Raw genomic sequence first — 24056 nt, forward strand, 5'->3', positions numbered from 1 at the left:
AAATTGCTAATTAGTTTTGCTTGTTTTCTTAAATTAGTATTTTAAAAGTTGAAAAGTTGCATCAATTCAGCAAAAAGAGGGTATCTTGCAGTGATGATGGATAGAAATGTGTCTCTAGGCATACACAGAGAGCAGAGAGGAGAAAAGCTGGCTTAGTTAGGCCAAGCTGCCTTTTGTACCCAAGCTAAGGAAAATTGGCCTTAGGTTAAAAGTTTCTCTAAAGGGTTCATCAATGCCCCGAGTGAGGGCTCAGTTATGGCATTCTTCTTTGGATTTGGTGGAAACTCAATGTTCTTTCATTTGGCAACACTAGTCTCCTAGGATATGTGGCTGCTTCCAGTTCCCAACATCTTCTTCAGTGACAGAGGCAATGGGGGTTCTTCAAAATGTTGAGCCAAGAAAACTGGCCAGAGATTTCAATACAAAAAAAGAAAAGAGGAGGTTGACTGAGCCGATTCCAGCCAGGAAGGACTTTAGTATTTAAACACCCATGTCGTACATGTTGCTACCCAAGAGGATAGGTCAGTGAATTCCGATCGGAGTAGAGCAATATTACTTTATGTTATATTTATTATGTTAGATTGGAGTGACCAGAAAAATTAAAGAAAACTTAACTCATGAGAATTGTCTCATTTAAAAACTTCTGCCATCTTGGGAGCCTAATATTCAGTCAATTCTTTGATTATTAATAACCTTATGTCTAACTGCTTGTGGAAATATTTTTTAGTTTGAAAGAATGTAATTTGTCCATGAAAAGGCGCTAGAAAAGTAAAAGGGAAACAAACTAGAAAGCCAAAGGGACAGACCTCAAAGCTGGAGTTAGCACTTTGGCTTTGCACTTGGGTGTTGGAGGCAATCAGAAACACATTAAAGAGAATTTATTCAAATGTGGGGAGGTGGCACCTCTTTAGTAATCCACACTCTTATTAGGTATATGGAAGGTTCAGAAATGACCTAGAATATTAAGATCTCAGTCTTCTTGAAATGTCATGATATATTTCAAAATTAAACCATTACTTCTATGGAAAGTTTTAAATAATTTGTGGTACAAAATATTTTGTGGGTTTCAGTTTAGGAAATAAGAGTTGTCTTAAAAGCATCCTTTCAGGCCAATTTCCCCATTTTGGTTAAATAGGAACAGAATTGATGTGAAATGTTTTTAAGACAATTTGTAGAAACATAATAGGATTTTCATATTTCATATGAAGAGTGATTATTATTCCCTAAGTACTCATCATACACTCTTCATTGCAGCAAGTTTCATGTCTATTGAGGTTAAACCACAGGCGAGCTTGGTTTAACTCTGGGATGTTGGGTGTATTTGTTTGAAGTAACAGCTGGGATTTTAAAAAACATTTTTATGATTATTTTAATATCAAGAATACTTTTATGAACAAACAAAGTAGTTGCTGGTGATAAACCTTTTTGTCCAGTCATCTTGTAGCTTTAACTAGAGATTTAGGAAAAAACCTTAGCTCCAGGGATTCCAGAAAACTGTGCCCAATCTTAAGATATCAACCAAAGAGATGACTAGCTGTGCAAACTAGAAAGAAACTTAACCATGGTATATTGGGGAAAGGACCATATAACAGGGCCCAGTGACGCCAAGTTTGTCTTTAGGGAACTGACAGGAGCTCTGGGTATAAGGAGAGGAAGGGTGGGGAAGAGGGTGCCAGAGCTACGCATAATTAAGTAGTTTTCATTAGCATGCCTGGTTGATCATGAGGAGGAAGTGCAGAAGTTGCTGTGTTACAACATGAGAGCATGAGAGAAGAAGTTTGATCCCTGTGAACTGATTACATCTGCCACAGGTTACCACCTCTCCATCACAGATACTACCTCTCATTAGGTAGCTGTCCTATCTTTTCAGGCTTATCATTGCTTGGGGGTACTTTTAGTCTCTAAACACAGTGTTTTTATTAATCAGTGTGGAGTTTGCTTTAACCACGGAGCTAACAAGGGTCAGTGGGAGAAAGTTAGGCTCAGTGACCAGTCTCCGCTTCAGAACTCTGTCAGTGGAAAAACTGAATCTGTAAGCCTGTGCCTGTATGCAGATGGTCTTCAATAAGAGTGTGTAAGAAGACTGTCCTATAAAGCCAAGCCTTGCTGTTTGATTTGCTTTTAGATATTATTAGCCTTTAATTTATGGATTACATAGTGATATCAACTGTGCATAGCTATGTAACCATTTAGGGCTGTATCATGTAGAAAGATAAGCAGTAAGAAGCCAGGGATGGAGTACTATACTTATGAGACATGACAGTGAACAATATCAGTGTGCGATATAGATAGCACACGAGGACTGGGAAACTCAGGGTTATAGATTTGGAATTTAACTACCAAGCCCAGCCTTGACTTTTCCTTTTAAAACTATTTTTGACTCCTCCCCGGAGACATGTTCACAGTAAACTAAATGCAATTAAGCTTGTTTCTGATTTGAGGAGTCCATATCTTTATGTTCTTAATTTTGTTTATGAGACTAATTTAGCAAAAGGGTTGGAAATTTTTATGTAATGGCCAGATAATAAATATTTTATGATCTGTAGGCAATATGGACAGCTTCAACTCTGTCATTAATCAGTAGTATGAAAAACACTACCAATGAAACTTATCAGACAGTGATATTTGAATTCCCAGGTATTCTCAGTTGTCATTGGATGATGTTCTATGATTTTTTTCCAGTAAGTTAAATGCAAAAGTAATTATTCGTTCATGAAATGTATGAAAATTGATGGTGGGCTAAGTTCAGTCCATTTCATTTAGTACACACCCTGGGACCCGTTCTGGATCCACAAGCAAATCGTCTGCATTTAAGAGATGCAGCAAAGAGGCCAGATATGCTCTTTGGTAATCCAGTCTTCACTAGCTCTCATTTATATCAACCCCTGAGATCTAATGTGACTACTTTGAACAATAATCGAGTGATTGCAAAGATAATATGTGCAAGTTGGAAAGAATAGGTAGGTAGGTAGGTAGGTAGATAGATAGATAGATAGACAGACAGACAGAGAGATAGACACACACACACACATTCGCACACACATACATAGAGTATGTAATTCCACTAAATAACTCAGGTTAATAATAATAACCTGTATTGCACTTGAAGTATGACTAATGAAGGGTTTGCTTCCCAAAAGGAATGTGGATTCAATTGAACGGCACCCAAAAGTTGGAAACATTAATTCTTCATCTTGCCTCACTGTCCTATTTTGTGGTGACTTCTAGAGTGTCAATGTACTTCAACATCCAAATAAATTTATGAAACACTTAGTGTCCTTTGCTTGGTCTTGGCACCAGGGATGGGTCACAGCAAATCCCAGACTTCCTGGGGCACCATGTCTCATAAAAGAAAGGACTGACAGTGTGCACAGCAGACATCATTTGTTCCAGAGGCAATGTCTCTGGAGAAATTCCATCATGGTTTTAAAAGTCTTGCCAGACTCCCATTGCTTTAAGGATTGCAGCCACTTTTGGCTGGGATGCTGCTGGACCAATGATGTGCTGGACTCATTTTTTGCTCGAGGGTCAGATGCAATGGGCCTGAGAGCTTGCCTTTGCCCATGACTAGTACCAAGCTGTCAGGGAGCCACTGTTCCCAGATGCTTTCTGTGGATCAGTGCCAAACTGACCAGGTTTCATTTGTCTGTGGGAAAATAGGGATATTAGTGTAAGATAATAAGTTTATCATCAAGCTAACCCTATTAAAATACTAATTCTCTTTTGGTCCATGTTGTTGTGTTTGTAGCATTTGAAGGTTGTGAAAACAGAAATTGTTTTTTTGTAGTAAGAACTTAGATAAGCGATTTGCCTCTGCCCTGTTTTCTCATATGGAAAAGGAAGCAGATAACGGTATTTGCCTCCTGTCATTTTTGTGGAGTGTGAAGTGTTTGACTGGTGTCAAGTACATAATAATAGATATTATTCATTTTAACTGTAATCATCAAAATTATAGTTTTCAGTGCTTATTCTTGGTAAGTAAAAAAAATGTTATTTGGTGCTAGGTTTTCTTGTGTGTGTGTGCGCACGTGTATAAAATGTGTGTGTGTGACATATACATGGGAGACACAGATATGACACATGTGTATATGGGGCATATATGTATATGGCATATATATATATATAGAGAGAGAGAGAGAGAGAGAGAGAGAAAGGAAAAAAATAGGTTTTCTTTTTCAAATAGATTTTCTAATGTATAACTGTTAAGAATTCACTTAAGTAACTGACTTGAAGATAATATAAAATTATCTGTTTTATGAGGACCATTTTCATCATGTAAGCATGATATCATAGTGCCTGGACCACCATGGTGACAGGAGATGGAATTTAGGGAAACTTTTGAAAGCTTAAAGAACATCCATTTTCTCCATAAAACAATGAGAAGCTAGTGGTGTTTTGAATGCGGGGTGCTGCAAACCCTCTGGGTCCCTTTGTCTGCATGGAACGGGTCTCTGGTCGTAGGTGGGCAAAGAGTCAGCGAATGACAGACAGACCAACACGCGAGATTGTGTAGAATCTGAATGTAATTTGTCAAGTCGAGCATCAAACTTTTTATACAGAAGAATAGCAAGAAACCAGACGAGATATAATCCACTAAGTGACACAATACAAAAGGAAAATATACATCAAAAGAAGGTGGGGACCAGGCCGCTGCCACTAAGCAGGGAGCCAGGTGTAAAGCTAGTCTATTGTTAAATCCACCATCAGGGGTTCTATTTTAGCAGACCTTCTCATGAATACTGCAATACCACAACCCCCCTATTTCCTGGGCCCTGATAATTTCTAGTAACTTTTAAGTATCTGTGGAGAATCTCCATTTGTCAGAAGAATTCACCAACTTGCTTCTAATATGCAATGTAGCCTGTACTGAAGATTTCTATCTCAGTGGGATTCCCTGGCTCTTACATGATAAGCACTCTGCAGACTAGCCTTGAGCTGCTTTGGCTCTGTCTTTTGTAATGCTTAATTAGTTACTGAATAGGTAACTTCCTTACTGCATTCCTACCTGATTCCAAGCGTTGGCTTCTGGAACTTGGAACACTGGCAAAGGCTCTGGCTATGTCAGAATTCAATCTTAAAAGGCACTTATAATACGATAATACTAAAAGAGAGCACGTGGATCCATACACCAGACTTACTTGGGGATAGGGTATGAGTATACGGGTTAATGAGAACACCAAAGCTCCAGGAGGTGAGTTTTCGTGAAACTCTTTGTGTCGTGAGTGCTCCCAGGCTTCTCAACCTGTGAAGAAGACTTCACTGGAGTATGTGTGGCAGCGGGGTAATATGGACAGGACACAGGGGACTCAGTGTTCCACGTCTTTGCTTGAGAAGAGTGGGTAATAGAAGCTCGGCACATACAGAAACATAGTCATGGACTCTCTTTGAAACTAGTATTGTCAAGTGGTGTGGGTTAGTTTTTATCAACCTGACACAAACTAGAGTCACCTACGAAGAGGGAACCTTATCAGCTTGGCTTTATAAGCAAGTCTGTGGGGAGATTTTCTTGGTCAATGGCTAGTATGGGAGGATCCAATTCACTGTAGGTGGTACCATCCTTGGGCGAGTGACATACATGCAGATAGAGCACTCATATACATAAATATCTAAAAAAAAAAAGAAAGAAAGAAATACTGAGCAAACTGGATAGTAAACCAGTAAACAATTCTGTTTCCATTTCTGTCTTAAGCTCCTGTTCTGACTTCTTTCTATTATTGTCAGTTACCTGGAAATATAAGATGAAATAAAACTTTTCTGCCGGAGCTGGTTTTAGTCATTGTTTTATTGCAGGAATCGGAGGCAAAGTAGGACCCAACTTGAAGACTAGAACTGAGTGTCTAGTGAAGAGTGCAAAATCTGGACTAGAAATAGAGGCACAGGGTTTTGTTCTTCACAGACTGATGAGTCTTAAGGGAGGGCAGAGATAGAAAGGAGGAAGTTCCAAACTGAGAAGTCAAGCGGAGGAGAGAGATCCAACTAAGACAGGAGATGAAACAGGCAGATCAGAATGAACGATGTTTGTCCTAAAATTTAAGAAATAAAAATGTTCAGAGAAAGAGGGGGAGAAGTTGTGTCTGTTGGATGCCCCTATTGGATGAACAGGTGGACATGCCTACAGGCAAGGAAACAAAGAGGAACCCGGTGATCTTGAACCTGGTGTTGGAACCTGGTGTGTCCAACATGCCGATAGGATTGCACAAGCATGTACTGAGAGGTGGTTAGGGGGAAATGGGAGGGAAGTAAGTGGACATAGCAAATGTGCATGACTTCTTGAAGGCATTTGATCTACAAATAAGCAGTGAATGAAACAACAGCCAGAGCTTAGTATAGTGATAGATAGAGAAACTTTTGCAGAGGAAATATAAAGGGAAGGAAGAGTTAAGCCAGAAGACTGGAACCAGGGCTGACTTCAACCTTGTAGGATCTTGGTGGTCACACATGGTCTGCCACTCAAAATATTGTAATTATTTTTGAGTATGACCCTTAGGTTATGATTTTCTGTAAGGTCTTCCAAGTTTATTCTTGAACTGTGTGTATAAGAGAAGAAGAGAAGAGAGAATGTGGTAACAAAGTTTTTCCTGGGAATGGACACCTTGGCTCATATCTTTCTACTTTTCCTGTTAGGAATAGGGGTTAGCTGCTTGTTGGGAACCAAAATTTCTGCCAGATTCTACAGTACTAAGAGTCTGTGTACTGATTCAAAGGTGACTGGTGTGTGAGAGCCACCAAGACATCCCTAGAAAGGGTATAATAATAGTTCATTACTCCATGATGACAGTTTATCTGGTGGCTTCCTTTATTTTATGTTCTTAGCCAGTCCTGATTCTACAACCAGATACTAAGGAGAGTATACAGAAGAAACATTAAAAAAAACTATTAAGAAATAAATCGGTAGAAACAGACAACAATCATAATGTATATTATCATCAGAACAGCCTGCAATTTAAGCATACAAGGTCTGGATCCATTGTGGCCCAGGAAGTTTCATCTACTGGCCTGGAATCAGATGTGTATATCAGAGCCTGAACCCCCGTATAAAATGAACCCCAGTTATTTTAGTTACAGATATATCGTCCTGGGATGCATAGCTAGAGAGAAGTGACAAAATTAAATGAACTGACTTGGGGATCGGTCTTCGACTTGCTCTGACTCCTGCTCACAAATTGCTGTGACTAGTTTCATTTCCTGAGTGGTGTTCATCTTCAGTTCTGCAGTGAGTCACAGCCAGACCTCATGGACTAGATTATAGCAGATTGGAGGTTTTTCCCTCAAACAAATCATGGAGCTACTCTTGGGGTTTACTTACTCTTTGTTACTCACATTGAGTCTAAGGCTTGTTCCAGTGGCAGCTTTCATGTATTCTCTTCCATCATCATTACTTTATTTAGATTGCTTTAGGCCAACATAATGCTTATGATGCCTGTGATATAATCTGTATTTATTTTATAAAACTCAAATGCTGCTTTGATAACTTCATTTTCTGCCCAGAGTATAAAATAGAAGGATGACTGTTCTAAAATTAATGCCTGATTACAGTTTTAAAAGGAATTTCTGGTTTAGTCTTAAGTTCTTATTTTCTGCAGTTTGCCTGTCTGTTCTCCTGTGGACCTCACTGAAGACTGCAGACATCATATTCTTTATGAGCCACTATTGTGGGAAACTTGAAAGGCATATGTGTTTCTTGGTGGCTATTCTTAGGAAATATCTAACTATTGGATTAAGAGGAAGGTTGATGATTATAAAAGCAATGCTTATAAATTATAGAATGCTCAGAAAACAAAAGTACAGAGGAGAACTTAATTTTAGCCTATAGACCATCATGGTGAATATTTTGAGGCATTTATTTTCACAAATTTCTTCTCTATCCCAGTATCTTTCATCTTGACTATCCTAGATATTCCTTAATTTATTGTTTTAGTTACTTGTTTTTTTACTTGTGTGCTCTTCTTCCTGGAGTGTAAAGTTCACAAAACTCTGGCAGTTCTGTCTCTTGTATATACCTTTGAATAATGAGTCAGTGACTTATTGAGTAAATTATTGCATTCAAGTCTTTGTAAAGACTGGCTACATTTATAAGAGGCATATAATATATTTGTGGTGTTATTAATATACTTCTAGAACCCCACTTCCACGAGTGTTGTTTGTAATTTACTGCATTTACTTAAAATTTGAGTTGTTGAAACTAAAACTTGGGCTATGAAATTCTACAACATAAATATATTTCAATATACCTAAAATATACATAGTTTTAAATGTAAGTACTAAAAACAAAGGATCTTTTATACTATAATGCTATAATTTAATAAATCTTTAACCTTGAAAAAAATTGTTGCAGGAGGAAAGAATAAATATCCTCTATAGTTGAGAATTTAAATCATTTACATATAATAAACAGTATTTAAAGAAGTTTATTTGGCTTATTAATATAGGATTAATTATAAATATGCATAATATTTTAAAAAGTCTATATTTTTGTAAATATAATTAACATCCTTTTAAAAATTTATGGATGCTTTTAAACCATTTGTTAAAAGCATAGCTATTTTAGCATTTTACAGTGGAAAATATATATTATATTTAACAGTGTAAGTGTACAGTGCAGAAGCATTAAACACGTTACATAACTGCTATGACTACTCATTCATCTCTAGAACTGTTTTTCTTTCTAATGAGAAGCAAGATGTCCACTAAACAACCACTCAGGTCTGCCTTCTGCCCCTAGTAACTCTGCTACCTCTGTGCCCATGAATGAGGGTATTCTAAGCACTTCTTTGTATAAGGCAAATCCTTTAAGCTTATCCCTTTTTGTCTAGTTTCTATCACTTTGCTCAGGTTCATTACTACAATGTGCACCAGAATCTCATTATTTTTAGTTGTTAAATAATATTTTGTTTTACAGAGGTATTAGTCATCTTTGCTTACTTTTTTTTGTGCTGTAGACTCTTGGGCTATTTACTCAAACTATTGAGATCCTACTGCTCTAGACATTAATATACATGTATTTGTTTGGGTTTCTGTTTTTAAAAACTTTGGTGTGTATTTCTAGGAGCAGTGTTGCTCAAAGAGAACTCTTACAATTCAGCCGTACAAGGCAATTAACATGGGGACTGCATGTGCTCATACATGAGGATGAAAAATGATGCTTGTATCCCTGGATGATAGTGTCCATGAAAAAATCCTATAGTGAGCTAATAGCTGGAGTTAGGACTGTGCCTGAGCCTGCAGCCTGGACATCATGATATATTTTTTTTATTCATTCAGAAGGAGTAGGTGCTCTAAAGAACAGATATTAACATGGGTATACCATATTAATTTCATTCAGCATGTGTTGTATACAGGAAACTTCAGTGGTCAGATTGTGAGGGAAACACAGTAGAAACACAATCTCCTCTTAGGGCTAGAATTGGTACCAGTGACATTCCTTGCTCCCATCAATATCTTAGTATGGCTGAGTAACTCTCTAATGCTTTCTGATAGTAAATGAATAATTCTAGCTCTTCTGCATGCTTTAGGAATTTGTTACTGGAGTTATTATTAGCCAATATCTTTCTGCCACATAGCATTTGCCATTCTACCTGTATTTTGAGAGAGTTACAGGAAGTACATGCTCTTATCTAAAGTAAAGAGCTTGGATTTTGGAGTCACTCTTTACATAAATTTTCTTAACACTGCTGTATCACAGAGCTGATGGTTTATAAGAAGAGAAATCCACTGTCTCAGGACTATGTAAGACAGAGGTAGGCAATCAAGATGTTGACAAGGTCAAACTCCCCTTCCATTCTCTGGTTTTGCTTCTTCCATACTCACCAAAGGTCTGGTAGACCAGAGTTCTGTGTCTTGAGGTAGGGTAACTCCAAATATATCTGTGTCCTTATACAACTATCTTCACACTGTGTCTATATCTATATGGAATTTTCTCTCTACAGGAAAGGATGCTAATATTGGATTGGGGCTATCTCTATTTCATTATGACACCATCTAAATTGAGCTAAGCATAATTTTTATGAAAATCATTGCCAAGTAAGATCATATTATCCATTTGTCAAGGGTTAAGACATAACTTTTTAGGAGAAACTCAAATTATAGTAGACACTCTTGGTTTGATTATAAATTTCAACTCTCACAAACTCCAAGACCTTGAGTATATTACTTACTGTCTTCAAGACTTACTATTTTATCTGATTTTCTTGAGTAGAAGTGAATGCAGATTACATAAAATAATGCAGGATAGCTAGCACATTGTTCCACAAACTAAAGGTTCCAATGTGGTAGTAGATTAGGTCGTCATTAGCTCTTCACACAGTCCTGTGTTTACTGTTTTACTTTAGAATTCTGTCTTAGAGAAGAGTATCATTCATTTACAGGAGATCTGATTCTTAGCTCAGGATCAATAATATTTTTTCAAGGACCTCAATAAGTTATACAAGTTAAGTTTGTTCTGTGAATTCTCTTCTTCTTCTTCTTCTTCTTCTTCTTCTTCTTCTTCTTCTTCTTCTTCTTCTTCTTCTTCTTCTTCTTCTTCTTCTTCTTCTTCTTGTTCTTCTTCTTCTCCTTCTCCTCCTCCTCCTCCTCCTCCTCCCCCTCCCCCCCTCCCCTCCCCCTCCCTCTCCCTCTCCCTCTCCTTCTCCTTCTCCTTCTTCATCTGGAGAAACAATTCATGGTCTCATCAAAGGCATCCATGTTGTATTGCCAAATTTAAGAATAAGTTTGCACTCACATGCAGAAGTTCATGGTTCATGGGAGAGAGGTTGTATAGGGGATTTTCAATCTATTATGATTTAGGGCTAACTTGGAGAGGAAGATTGCCATCAGAAGGGAGAGGGATCAGTGCGTATAACAGCAGATCTCATAACATAGATATCTTTGTGAGCAATCTGTTCTTAATCATATTAGTCATTATGAGGAAATGATCAGATGCACTAAAGTGAGGAGCAGGGAACGAAAACTCTGAGAGAAGAACAGGTACGCACCCAGCCAATTAGAGAGAGGTAGAGATGAAGTGCTCACTCTCTACTGTTTGCCTCCAAGTCCGAGAAGAACACTGTGCATCTCTCTCTCCTTTTTTTTTTTTTCCAATTTGGCTCATGGAATAAACTTGGGCTATAAATAAGAGAATAGTTATCATCTGCTTCGATTTCTTGATTAAGTGAGATGAGTCTAAAATGATTTCCAAAGATCTAGTAACCAAAGACACAAAGCCAGAAAATGGTAAATAAGTGGTTAATTCTTACTCTTCTATATAATTCTTTCAAAAACAAAATTAGCTCTTGTTTACTAAGTATATGTTATACCCTCTATATATTCACTATGCATTATTTCACATACTCCCTCCCACCATCTTGTAAGGTAGGCATCATAATTCCATGGCATAGGCAACAGAAAACACCATCGGGAGAATATGAACAGAATATATTCTTGTATTTTATTCTCTCTCTCTGTCTCTGTCTCTCTGTCTCTGTCTCTCTGTCTCTGTCTCTCTCTGTCTGTCTCTCTGTCTCTGTCTCTGTCTCTGTCTCTCTCTCTCTTGATGTGGGAATCTCCTTATATAGCCCAGGCTAGTTTTAAAGACACAATCTCATGGCTCAGTCTTCTAAATTCTGGGATTACCATTATTCACTACCATACCCTGCTTGAAATTTTCTCTAACATCATCTCTTCTCACCATCTCCCCACTTCTCAAAGTGGCAACTCAGCCTTAGTACCCTCCTAGCCATGTCTATATAGGAGCTACATAGAGACACTTAACTCCACACAAGATTCATAGAATGGCCTAACAGGGCATTAAGGATAAGCATTTAAATATGAGGATTTGGGACACTTGTAGAAGGTTCTAACATGGCCTGTAGAAATTCAAGCAAATTTATATGGAGAAAAAGGAAACACAACTTAAGGGAAACTCTGTTAGTGAGACAGAAAAAAAGATCTAAAAGCAACAGGGAGAAAAAGAGAGTAGAATAATAGCCAGAAAGTAAAAATTAGTTTTGGGAAAGCATCTTTAAGCATAAGTGGAAAAAAAATCAAAGTTGATTAAGAAGATAAATTTAGGGAAGTTTGTTAGAACAACAAGAAAACAGAGATAGGAAATAAAAAGTAAATCTAAGAACATTTAAGGGCAGTGTAATAAGAATTGTGGTTTCTAAAGCATATGAGGTGAGGAAATGGTATACAAGTGTATTTTCCCAGAGCATGAAGGGCTAAGGCAGGAGGATCCTGAGTTCAAAGCCAACCTGGGCTACAGAGTGAGACTAAAGTTCAAAATAATAGGGAACAACAGCAGCTACAGAGTACAGAGAGGGGAAAAGCCGAAACAGAGCGAAGAGGGAACCAATACTGTAACTGACAAAAAGGATCCTGGAACTGGTATCACATGCCTATGTCATGGTGAAACTTGAAAATAGTCAGCATAAATATATGGTTAGGTTCTAGAGAAGAAAATTTTGGTCCAATGAAATAGCCATGAAAATAGTGGTTGACTTCTTAGTAATGACATTAAAAGTTGTCAAAGTAGGAGAACAGTGCTTTCAAGTTCTAAAGGAAAAATGCAGTATTCAATAGAGGCATTCAACACAGAGCCAAATTACCAGTGAGCAAATGAGACGAGTCTTAACAACATTTTAAAATTGTATCTGTATACAACTTTATTTTTCTTATAAAGATGCTGTGGTATATGTTTATTCAAAAGGCAGGACAGCCCTAGGGTACAGGTGAAGGACAGATAGCTCAGGAGGACACCTGCCCAGCAAAGGAAATGAGCTGACTGAAACAGGTCAAAGGACTCTTGGGAAACTTCTATAAAGATCTCATCATGACTGATGCCCCTGAACTCAAACATAGGTATTATACAGCTAAGTTTAGAAATAAAGAGAGGGAAAAAAACACACAGGCAAGTAAGGACATGTGTGGACAAGACAATTAGTCCTCCAGGGAAAATGACAAGCATGCAGTGATGGCATACACCATCAGAACCGGGGATCACAACAGGGGAATCCCGGCTTACTGCATGACACTGATGTGGCGTGCCTTTATGTGGTAGGATGAAGGGAAGTAAAGATTATGAGGTAGCTGAAATGAGGTGGGCAGATACAATCCTATTGGAAAGATGGGAACATGCTGTGTTTAAAGCCAAAAGAGAGAGCAAATGAGGCTACCCTACACCCACGGTCTTTGAAGCCCAGTAACAGATTCGCAACACTGAAAAGAAAATGAACAATAATAGTATACTGTTTTAAGATATGAAGGGAACTACCCATGTACAATAGCTGCTTCTGTGTGGGAAAGACTGGGAGAGAGAACAATGGCAACCATGACTTACATTTTATGGAAGAAAACCTGTAGAAATATTTGATTATTCAAGCACTCTATAAGTACAAGTGAGTATAAAGACTTAATAGATAAAAATAATACAATTTGAAAGAAAGAAATAGATCAAAACATGAGTGATGGTTCTCTTTGATAGTTTTTTTTCTTGTTTCTGCTGTATTGTATTTTTATAACTTTAACATTTTAAATAAAAATTAACCTTTACTGTAAACAATAAATTGGAAGCTTAGAAAATCCAGATATATTTTTACGATATCCTGTAAGTAGGGGCTATAGAAACCTACTGCAATCCTTGCTTAGTCATATAATTTTTACCTTTCTCAAAGCATTCAATCCTAATGAAAAGCTAAGAAATTCAACAACCATGCTTTACTGTTATCTTACATTTCTGAAGGCCCACAATACCATTCAAACTGAACTTACAGCAAACTGCTGTTATATACTTGCTACTTTTCTGGTCTGTCCATCTGTACATCCATCAGTCTACCCATCTGTCCATCTGTCTGACTGTCTGTCCATCATCTATCTGTTCTAGTTTCATTCAGTTGCTATGACAAAGCAGTTTAGATAAGGAAAGGGCTTATTTTAGCTTATATGTTCTATAGTCCATCCCTGAAGGAAGTCAAGGCACTATTTAAAGCAGAAATCATTGAGGAATGCTGCTTGTTGCCTTGCTCACAGGCTCAGGCTTCACTGGCTTGCTTATACAGCTCAGTACCTCCTGTCCAGCACTCCAGGCAATGGGCTGAGCCCTTCGACATCAATTAGCCAACAAGGTAATCCCTAACAGATATGCTTTGATAAAGATAATTACTCAGTTGAGACTGTCTTTTTAGGTGATAGTAAGCTATGTCAAGTTGACAGTTAATGATAACTAGGACATTATCATCTTTCTTCATATATTACCTACCAATCTATCCTCTGTTAATCATATTGCTCTTTCATCATCATTCCTAAATATCTATCGATCTATCAATCATCTATCTGTTTATCTATCTATACATTTATCAATCATCCATCTTCTCCTTCCAGAAAGGTTAGTGAATTTCAATGACACATGTGTTATAGAAAAATAAAATCATGAAAACGAACAAGGTGTTTTTCAGACTGCTAAATGTGCTCTTGTGTCTCTCTGTCTCCTTCCTCCTGGGGAGCACAGGTTTCCTGAGGACATGATTGGGTCCATCTTGCCTTTCCTTTCCCTATCAGTGCTTACAGAGTCCCAGGCACCCAGATGCTCACTGAAGGCTTGCTGATTTGACTCTCCAGCACAGCTGTGGGCTTCTGGGGGCGTGATTTCAGCTTCTTTCCTGTCTTACTGTGACTGTCCTAAAAGGCAGTCAGCAAGCACTTCTTGTTAAGTGATTCCATTTGAGATGCAACGCAGCAGATGAGACACTCATTGGATTCATGCAGAACTGTACAATGGACCTGGAGAATTATTTTCTTAAGTGCTATCTCAAATCTGTCCAGACCTATTCTTCGTTCCTCGGCTGACCATGCAGGGTCCGTTCTTACAAGCAAACAGGGTTAGCGCAGGGTGCTGATTCTATCTCTGTTTGGCAGGCTGTGATTTAATTTTGGTGCCTTTCTGTTGCCATAGTGAAACACACTTACTCCTGTTCAAAGATCACGCAGCTCTGACAAAGCAAATAGCGTCTGAGTCTCCTGTTAATTATCCTCAGCTGCTGTAGAGCTTCCACCCAGGCCCTCTCTTAGGAGAGTTGGTGTTTATGAAGTAGATGGAGAAAAAATGGCAGCTCTCAACACTATTTGGAAAATAATGCAAAGCTTGAGGCTTTAAGATAAAAAAAAAATCCAGTATCTGCAAAGAAATCTGAACTGGCAATAGTACTAGAAAAACATCCACATGGAGACTTCTGGTACTATCCACCTCACAAGGACGTCATAACACATTCACATTTCAGTGTGTGTGTGTGTGTGTGTGTGTGTGTGTGTTTGCTCATGCATACATATGCATGTATGTCACACAAGGCCAGAGGACAACTTGCAGGGGTGGGTTCTCTCCTTCCATCATCTGGGTTCTAGAGATTGAACTCAGGTTGTTAGGTTTGGTGGCATGTACTTTTACCTGCTGAGACATCTTGCTGTTCCCAAGGGGTCTTTTAACAACAGGCTGTTGGTGTGACCTCTTAGAAGGTGTACAGTATTAAAAATGATGTGCTAGAAAATGATAAACAAAAAAATGTTTCATATTTTCTTCCAAAGCCATCCAAGTACCTCAATGCTGGCACTTCATTCTTCAAGCTTAGTTAACAAGTGTCCATTAAGCATGTTTTCCAAATGACTCAGCCTATATTCTTGGTACTAAATGTCAAATTCTCCAGTAGTAATAGTAATAATTCATATAGTGAGATCCTACTCTGCTAGAAACCACTTGGTCTACATCATAGCTATAGCTTATGTTACCTAGGCTTTATAATAATTTTATAAGCTGGACTATGTGTGATCAGAATCTTACAGAGGAAGAAAGTGAAATGTAGAGCAATTAAATACTGTGCTTAATATTGTTAACTCTAAAGAATAGCATAGCCCAAATCCAAACTTTGAGCCCCACAGCTGTGCTAATATGTTCTGGATCTCAGGCTCATTATAATGTTGAAATTATGGAGCTTGGATACATATGAAATTGGACTGAAGTCTGAGCCCCAGTATTGGAGGATTTAATTTTGGGGGTGTTGCCTTAGTTAGGGTTTCATTGCTGTGAAGAAACACCATGACCAAGGTAATACTTAGAGGAACAACATTTAATTGGGGCTGGCTTACAGGTTCACAGGTTCAGTGCATTATCATGACAGGAGCATGGAAGTGTCCAGGCAGGCCTGGTGTAGGAGCTGAGAGTTCTATATCTTATTCTGAAAGCAAACAGAAGAAGACTGGTTTCCAAGGAATTAAGATGAACGTCTTAAAGCCCATGCTCACAATGACACACTTCCTCCAACAAAGTCACACCTTCTACAACAAGGCCACACATCCTAATAGTGCCACTTCCTGGGCCAATCATATACAAACCATCACAGCTGTGTATGACATATACATCTACAAAACACTAATTATATAAAATAGTATTTGTTAAGATGTCTGGATGATGCACACATATGTATATTTTAAAAGGTACAAATATAATGGGTATAACTCAAAACATGGCACGCTGGATGCAACATAGACATTTTATCAATTTGTCATGTGCAAAGCCATACATACATTTGCTAGAGATTCAAGAATGGGATAAGGGTGGAAACAGAGAGCTAAGGCGATCAGTTTAGTCACTTGGCCCTTAATGATTTATTCTCCTAGGGATTTGGGTCACTTTGTAAGTGGATTCTCCCTGCCCTTCTTTCCTTTGTCCACTGTTAAGCATCCCCCTTTTCTTGGAAAGCCCGGGTGAAATGTTGCTTTTCTTAGAAGGCTTTTAGTCTTTTCAACTAAGAAGAATTTTTTTCCCATCTTAGAAATCTTATGTGTTTTACTGTATATAATAATGTTCCTAAATAAAATCTATGCAGACTTGTGCTAGGCAGGTTCTACCAGAAACTCTGGACTCTCAAGCATCCCCAAGGAGATAAGGCAATTGTAATTACTGAAGAAAGAGAGACACTTCCCCACCTCCCTGCCCCTGCCCCCGCCCCCCACTTGTTGCTGCCCATAGCCTGTTCCGGGAGCTCCAGAAACCGAGCATTCCTGGGTCCTCCTTGCACTGATGCAGCTTCCTTTGTGTAGCAGCTGCATCTTGATGTAACCCCAAGCTATTCCTTGGCTCACCAGGCTAGACTTGCCTAGGATTGTTTCTTGGTTGTCATCTGTATCCTGTTGAGATTTAACAAATATTTGTTCATGTCTCTGAAAAAAAAAAGGGGGGGACACCGCAAGTTTGCATCCTGTTGCCTGGCACCCTTTCTGATACTTCAGTTGTTGTGGTTCAAATGGGTCCCTAATTTTCATGTGTTGGAAACTAAATACCAAGATCAGCATGTTCATAGTATTTGGAGTGGAGATTTTTAGGATATATTTGGGATTGGATAAGGTCATCAAGATGACAACATGACAGGGCTGGTGGCTTTATAAGAAACTGAAGAGAAGACACACTCAAGAAGAGGAGGCAATAGGAGCTGGCACATAGATACTTTGTCTCAGCATGTGATCCTGTCTGACCTGTTATAGTGCAACAGAAGCCTAACCATGGGCCAGTAGCCTGCTCTAGAGCATCCCAGCCTCTGAACCACGAGGTGAACTAAACTCTGGGTTATCTTTTCCCTTAATACATCTCCAGTCTCAGACCTTTTGTTATAGTATGGCAATAAACCAAGCAAAAGCTGTTAGAAGGACCTGGACACTAAGAGCAGCTCCTTGAGGAAACTTCAGTGGATTTCCCTGGAGATGCTCAAGATCTCTGCTGCACTCTGAATTTTCTAGAACACTCCCGTCAGCATTACTTTGAAGCATATTTAGTATTAAGTTTAAGAGTTAACATTTGGGCAGGTGTGGCAAATTCCTGTCATCCCAGTACTTGGAAAGATCAGGATTCAAGACCACATTGAGAAGGATCCCAGCTTATGTTACATGAGACTCTGTATGAACAAAACAAATATATAAATAAAATTAGAATTAGTGAAGAAATATTGGAAGTACCTGAATGAAAAATCAAAGTTTGACCTTTCTAAATATGAAGCCCGACATTTCAATGCTATGGGCTTATGCCTGCATACTGTAATTTTAATATATGTTATATACTGGTTTGTTCTGTTGAACTGAGAATCCCTTTCCTTCTGTATATCCAGCTGTTTTTATTTTCTGGACATCAATGACAGAGAGAGGGAAAAGATACATTTCCAGGTCTGGAAACCCAGTGTAAGGATATAGAATAGAATGGCTTGATTTGCCATCTCACATAAAGCAGGCTTCTAGCTAGGGAGGTGGAATGGAATGATTGACAGTCCTGAGTGACTGTAAGTAGTTTGAGCAACTTGGCTTCCATGATGGCACCCCTCAAAATGTCAAATATTTACTCAAGAAAAGTGGAAACAGATATAAACGGTGTGGGAAGTCAGGGCTTGGCACACTCTATGGCCTATTCAATTTCATATGAAAAAAAGATAGGTATATATTTAATGGAAGGCAGAGGAGAATGGAGCTGAAGGGTAGCTGCAGAGTCCACTTGAATCCTCCCTCTAGTACTCTGCCACAGGCTCTCTAGGCCTGGGGAAAATTACTTAATTTCTATGATGCAGTTGGCCCATCTTTAAAAACGAATAGCAATTATAGTAGCACTGTTCTGTAGAAGTGGCAGAATGTTGGAATAATTATGGCACATGCTTAGAATAGCGATGGGTATTCTTTGCGGAGGGCTGGATATTGACTATGATTAATGACTTCCTCATGCCTTAAGACTGAGAGTTCCAGTGGGCACACACCCTTCTCAGGGCCGGGTTCAGTGCTCACAGCTGCTGCCAGTAATAACTGTATCTTCATGGAGCATAAGCGAAGGTTAGTGAGCATTGCCTTTGCTGACCTCTACCCCACTTTGGCCTTTTGCTCTCCTGGGAAGTAAAATAAAGAAGTTCGCAGGCTAGAGAGATGATGGGAGCCACTGAGTAATTATGATTTTCATGTTGAATTGACTTTGTCTTTAGTGAGCACAGAACGAGCTAACACCACATCGAAGTAGAAAGCTTGTAGAAAAAATACACAGAAAAAAGAAGGCTGGCAGGAGCTTTGTAAAGGAGCTTGATTTTAATAACCTGGACCCATGGACTGGAAGGAAAGAGCTGACTCCAGCTCATTGATCTCTGACCTCCACTTGTACATGGTGACATTCTCACATCCTCCCAACCAGGATAAGTGAATTATTTTTAAAATGATTACTTATAGGCACATCTCTGTATTTAAAAAAAAAAGCTTTTAATTTAAAATGTAAGAGCACGCTTTTAAAAATAACTTTGAAATAAAACAAACTCAGAAGGGCCAAAGAAAAAGATTGATACATTTGACAATATAAAAATTTAAGACCTCCATTATTTAAATACATTCAAATGGATAACCAAGAAAATTTGACCTGATATTTTAAAGTGAATTAATTTACATACATGTAAGAACACCGTGCAAGTCAAAATGACCAACAAGGAATTCAAATTGACAAAATATGTGAATAGGCAGTTTGATGAAAAAAATATATAAAATATCCATCCAGCCTCACTCACTACAGAGATAAAGTGCATCAATACACTCATCTTTTTATCTCATCAAGTCAAGGCAATTATATATAGTAGTGTTGGCAAGTTAAAGATTACCTCCTCACTCTGACTCATTTTATGTCAACTTGACCCAGAATAGGCATCGGAAAAGGGGAGGTTCAACTGAGAAAAAGCCTGCATGAGATTGTTCTGTGAGCAAGTCTATAGGGTACTATTTTAATTAATGATTGATGTGAGACAGCCCAGCCCATTGTGGGTGTGTCTACCCCTAGGTTGGTGGTCCTGCATCTATAAGAAAGCAGGCTGTTCAAGACAAGGAGAGAAAATTAGTAGATGGCACTTCTCCATGGCCTCTGCGTTGGCTTCCACTCCAGGTTCCTGCCTCCTTGAATTCCTGTCCTGATGTCTTTCAGTGATGAGCAGTGATATAGAAGAATAAGTAAAATAAACCTGTTCCCCCATGAGTTACTTTTTGTCATGGTCTTTTATCATAGGTATAGTAAGTAGCCTTAGCAAAGACACTCCTGTATGTGACTGATATGTAGGGGAGTTGGTGCGGTATCTTTGGAGGTCTACTGACGATATCTTCACATTAGAAAGTTAGCATACCTTTGGCCAGCATTTCTCTTCCCATAAAGTAAGTCTACTAACATACACAAAAGCCCATTAAGGATATCTGGGGTAGTATTATAGTTAGTATGTAGTTAATATACCTTTCAGTACTCATCGGTGATTTCAGTATTTTGAAACAGTGGGAGGAAAATGAGTAGGGTGTTGTATGAATGGATAGACATGGTGGAGTTACTAGAAAATTTACTCCTGTCCCAGTCAGTGATAGTGTGCTGTCCTGCCAGAAAGGAACCCACGCATGCCGAGAAATACCCTTCAAGGACACCCTAGCATTTGTAACAGTGGTTGCGTTGTGGGAACAGAATGGAAACTTTGGAAATAATGGCCACTTTCCATTGAATAATTGCAGTTTTAAAAAACGATTGTCATGTTCAGATTTCAGTGAGCCAGACACTCCACTTCTGGCTTACAGTGTCTCATCTTGGAAGCTTCGTGCCTGTTGGGTTTAATTAGCTCCATTTTACAGATGGGACATTGTGATTTGGAAAGATTGAGTAACTTGTCCAGGGTCACACAGCTGGTGTCCTTGTTCCACCATCAATAGGAAGATTTACATAAGCAGTTTGTGGGACTTGGTTCTCAATAGACTCACATATGTTCACGATTTGCTACTTCCGAAGGCTGGAATCAAGGTTTTCAAATATTGTTATCTCAAAAATAGAATGAAGAAGATGCATTGCTTCGCTCTCTGGAATGTCCTTCTGCCAAGCCCTGATGTCAGGGCATTCTTTCACATTCTGGAAGGGGGTGGTCCCTTTTTCTTCCTTCAACAGTATTAGTTTCACAAAATGTTGAGATAAGGGGGTTGGGTAAGAGATGTAAAGGAACTGATAACACTATCAGCAACGTGTCTTAAAGCCAGCTAGGTTCTGTTTAGAGAAAAACGTGGGGAGCGTAATTGGACCCAAAAACATTTCTAAATGAAAGAGCAAGTTCCACGGTGGTCTTCCCGGCGCTCGAGTTGGAGTGAGTAGATGTGTAAAAACATTATGAAAACGAGGAAGTCAGTTAAGAGTCTGGGTCCAGAATCAGAAAGGCAATCACAATATGTCTATAAAACCACAATTCTGAATTTGTCTCTCATGGTACTGTGTCAATGTACCATTTCTGGTATTGGCTTGGTTGTATTTTCTTGTTAGCTTTCCAACTCACTGGTGATTGTGCTGTTAAGCACTCAGAGGGAGTGTTGGAAGAGTAGAATTAGAGCTTGTTTTGTTGTCACTTAAAATAATTTTAAAATGTGTATGGGTGTTTGCCTGCATGTACATGTGTGTATCACGTGCATGCCTGATACCCATAGAGGTACCCAGGAAGGCATCGGATCCCCTTCACCTGGAGTTACAGAAGGCTGTGAGCCACCATGTGGGTGCTGGGCATTGAACCTGATCCTCTGGAAGAGCAGCAGATGCTCTTAACCACTGAGCCATTGCTGCAGCCATCAGTCACTTCTGATCAGCCACTCTTTTTCTCCCCAAGCCGTATTCCAGGACGGAGGGACTTCAGGTGGCCTGGCAGGAGAGTAGAGTCTGTTCTCCTTCTCACTGGCGAGACAGAAGATGTGTTTTCTAACTTTAAGAGTCTTTTCCTTTAGACTCTTCTGAGAACTGACATTTAGAAAGGTACATTAAATTAGACAGTTTTGCCAATATAAAGTTATCAGGAATCTTGACGTGTAATCATTTATTATTTTTGCTTAGTGCTTAAAATGATTTAGAAAAAGACGTGGCTCCTGAAATAGACTAATGTCACAATGAGACGTCATGCTTCCCAGGTACTTGCTGTGTGCTTAGAGATTAGAGATGCTGTAAGTCTCCTGGGCTAGGCTGCCAGAGGAAAAAGTCATAGTGAGCTACTGGATTTGTTCAATATAACATCTTGGACTTGCAAATAAATCCTGGTTAATTTCCTTTAACGTGACGATGGTAAATAATGGATTCCTGAGATTTGTGTACTGAGTGTAAAGAGTCATTGGTTTGCTTACGTCAATTTGTAATTTGAGAGAAAATTAGCATTTTGCTAATTCTTTTCATGACAGCTCAAAGTAAGGCATACACCAAGAATTGTATATTTACCCAAATGTGTAAAATAAATATTTCAGAAGTGATATTATTATACTCATATCCCATTTGAGTAGTTTTTGGTACTTTCTATTCAATTCCATTTATAAAATGGTAATGTTTCTTATGGATGTCAAACCCAGTTTTTAACTTATTAATGGAATTTCACTAACAGCAAACTGTTCCCTGAAATGGCCCAGTGTTCACATTATTCATATTTATAAGACTCGGTTGTTTGAGGGTTTTTGCGTGTTCTTATAGCTTAGTTTGATTTATTTGCTGGGAGTCAAACTTGTGTAAATCACTATGCTGGACTCCACGGGGACTACAGAGAGTTATAGCTTCACCTGCCTCAGTGGGTAAAATTCTAAGGCTGCAGAGATAGCAGTGTGAGCGAAATGACATGCAGTCTGTCCTGGAGCACATATCGTGGTAAACAAGTGATCAGCCTGAAGAATATAACAAACAGCTTTAGGAACATCTAGGGAAAGATCTTTTCTCATCTAGTCAATGTTTACAGTAGGGTATATAGAGAAACTGAGGCTGTTTTTCCTATCACATCATGTTACAATTTGGGGTCCAAATCTAGGACTGACCATTTGTAAAATGCAAATGATTTCATGTAATTAAGTGGATGTTGTGCTAGGAAAAGAGGAGGTTCAGACGTGACGATGAAGTTATTGTAAAAATGTTTGAACTTCAGAAAACCCAGAGACCTTCAGGAAGCCCTGATAATCTCTCTTTCCCCTTCATGAGCTAATGAACTAATTGTTGCTGATAAAGACAGAAAATAGGTCTTTAAGGGTTGAGAGAAGGCTGGACAGAATGCTCAGTGCCTAAGAAAGACTGACCAACTGAGTTGGATACCTGGAGTAGAAAGAGAACTGAATCCTTAAATCGTATCCCTCATATGCATTTATGCACTATACCATGATACTTTCCCCATAAATAACTGAATGCAATTTTTCTTTCAAAGACATGAGAGATACTTTCTATTGTTTCATGCTATTTCCTTAGGAAGTCCTTTGAATCTCTCATTTAGAATTTACATGTCAAAATCCTTATTTCAAAACAAAGAAATACCTTTCTTAAGGTCATCAGGACAAGAAATCAAAGATTGCCACTGGCCAGAGAGTATCTGAACTGTGTTCTCATGAGGAGATTTTTTTTTTTTTTTATGAGCTTGAACCTGAAAGACCATGTGTGCTTATACTGGGTAACTCTTTTCATCATGAGGCACTGTAGGAACAAAAGATCATGCACAGATCATCCCGGCTGCAAAGCCCACTTCAGTGGACTCTTGTACACATCTCTGCTTGCAGGTTGGAGATGAGCCAATTCTGTGAACTTATGGATGTAAGATTTTATGACTTGGGGAAATTGAAATTATTTAGGTCCAAGAGAGTGAAGTTGGGACAAAATAAGCAAGCAGAAATAAAAGTTGAAAGCACAGCAGCTTCACAGGAAGTCATGTGCTCCCTCAGTGTCTATAGGCAAATCCATGTTCAGTGTTTTTTTTTTCTTAGATATTTTCTTTATTTACATTTCAAATGTTATCCCCTTTCCCCTCCGAAAATCCCCTATCCCCTTCCCCCTACCCCTGCTCCCCAGCCCACCCACTCCCATTCCTGGTCCTGACATTCCCCTATACTGGAGCATAGAGCCTTCACAGGACCAAGGGCCTCTCCTCCCATTGATGACCGACTAGGCCATCCTTTGCTACATATATAGCTAGAGCCACAAGTCCCACCATATGTTTTCTTTGATTGGTGGTATAGTTCCAAGGAGCTCTGGGGGTACTGGTTAGTTCATAATGATGTTCCTTTTATGGGGTTTC

At 38.8% G+C, this 24056-nt stretch overlaps 1 protein-coding gene across 3 annotated transcripts in view; it reads left to right on the top strand.

The window, feature by feature from the left end:
* Stk32a (serine/threonine kinase 32A) overlaps window positions 1–24056 on the top strand; it is a 116900-nt gene that overhangs the window by 9271 nt on the left and 83573 nt on the right. The gene's annotated exons all lie outside the window — the stretch shown is intronic.

Source organism: Mus caroli, unplaced genomic scaffold, assembly GCF_978045245.1.
Source record: "Mus caroli unplaced genomic scaffold, Mus_caroli_1 scaffold_19, whole genome shotgun sequence".
NCBI lineage: Eukaryota > Metazoa > Chordata > Mammalia > Rodentia > Muridae > Mus > Mus caroli.